Genomic DNA, 1,952 nt, shown 5'->3' with positions numbered 1-1,952 from the left:
TGTCACCATGAGGGGAGCTAGCCCTAAGGCAAGTGGCATGCTGAGGATGGCAGAGCAGAAAGGGAAATCGCTGGGGTTCTGGATGATGTTGTTGAGTTGCTGAATTAACCAATTTTGGAAACTTTCTGCCTTGGATTTCTAGTTATATGAGGCAGTAGTTCTTATTTATTTGTTGGTTTATTTTTTATCTTTGCAAGCATTTCTTTTATTGTTTCCACTCTTTTCTTGATGCCCCTCAATGGAAGCAGTGAGGATAACCCAACTGCTCTTGTGAGTTTAAGATTGTCAGTGTCACCTTCTCCTGCCCCCTTAATTAGTCTCTGCTTCCCTCTCCTCTCCCCTCCTCTCAGCCCATGACTTTGGTTATCTTCTCAGGTATGGGGAAACTCAACATGCAAACATATACCTGAGTCACTAACCAATGGCTTTTTGGCTTAAGAGTTGATTATTTCTTCATTTGTTTCTGGTTTTTCAGTGTGCAGCCAACTCATCTTTATTTTTAAAATTTAGTTTAATTTTTTTTAATTGCAGTGTAGTTGATTTATAATATTGTGTTAGTTTCAGGTGTACAGCACAGTGATTCATATATATATATATATATATATATATTCTTTTTCATATTCTTTTACTCTTATAGATTATTACAAAATATTGAATATAGTTCCCTGTGTTATACAGTAGGTCCTTGTTGGTTTTACTTATTTATTTACTTTTTTTTTAAACTGCTTTATTAACTTCACAATATATAATGAACATCTCTCCATGCAATAAGTAAAACTCTCCTGCTGACAGAAACTTACAGATTGGGTCAAAAACACAACATTCAATTAGAAGCTGGAAATAGGAGACCCGCAAGAAACAAGTAACACCAAAAGGTTTACAACAAAGGTACACCACAAACATGTAAGGTAAGGAAGCAGGTGTGTCTCCCTATTAACTTCAGGGAAAACATCAGGATTCAAGGCATAAGGCAAAACTCATCACAGTGGTCATGGTGAGGGAGGTCCGTGCTAACTGCCCGCAGACTGCTTTTACCTCAGCTCTTCCATCAGCTCCCTCACCTCCTCTCCAATCCCTTCCATATTCTCCTCTCTCATCCTTGCCTGTGGTTCTCCAAGCCTCTGAGTCGTGTCCCGTATATACTGCAGGATGGGCTGCCTAACATGGAACTGCCTAGGAACTGCCTAGGAAAGTTCTATGCCTAACATGGAACTTTCCTCTAGGTACACGATAGTCACCAGCTTCCAAAGGGAGGACCAAAGGCTCTCTTTTATTAGCATCTTGTTCCTTTCATCCTTTTTTTCATTCTCCTGGTTGGCATTTTCCATGCTGAGATTATTTTTACTGCTTGTTCCTCTTGCGACGCCATTGCTTCTGGGCTGTCCTTGCTGTCTCCTCCTCCCGATTCTCTCGCTGCTTCACTGAAACCTGCAGAAGGTTGGGGTCGGGGCAGTGGGGGTGCTGCAGCCAGGCGGTTGACCCCTTCCCTGCCCCTTGTTAATTTTTTAAGCTAGTTGAGTTGACGTTTCCTATCACGTGCAGCTTAGAGCTTTGATATTGATACAACCCAGGACTTCAATCTCCCACTCCTAGCTAAGTGAAGTTTTGAATATGTTGTGTTCTTTACAGATAGACACCAGGTGTGAAACTCTTATCATTTTCATGGAGAAGGATATTGGAGAACTTTTTTCTCCCAGATTAAAAGCAAGTGGAGAAATACATATTTATAAAGCTAAATGAAATGCAGAATTCTTTACCATGATCCCACTTCAGGCAGGCTAAGTCACTTGTTCTTTATGGTAATGAGTTTTCAAATTGTGTGGAAAGGTTTTGCTTCTTTGTGACATTGAAGTCAAAGTTGATACTGATATTTTCATTTGGGCCTCACTTACTGTAAAATCGCACACCTGTCCATTTTTTTCATCATCCACCTATTCCTGTCAGTTGGTACG

At 40.4% G+C, this 1,952-nt stretch overlaps 1 pseudogene across 1 annotated transcript; it reads right to left on the bottom strand.

Annotated features, from left to right (window-relative positions):
• Positions 1-958: 958 nt before the first annotated feature.
• On the bottom strand, positions 959-1,369 carry LOC308617500 (protein BEX1-like; annotated as a pseudogene). Its single transcript has one exon. The product of its transcript is annotated as a protein BEX1-like (transcript).
• Between the last annotated feature and the right edge of the window lie 583 nt (positions 1,370-1,952).

Source organism: Mesoplodon bidens, assembly GCF_964165515.1.
Source record: "Mesoplodon bidens genome assembly, chromosome: 5".
Lineage (NCBI taxonomy): Eukaryota > Metazoa > Chordata > Mammalia > Artiodactyla > Ziphiidae > Mesoplodon > Mesoplodon bidens.
This window is presented reverse-complemented; position numbering and strand designations above follow the sequence as displayed.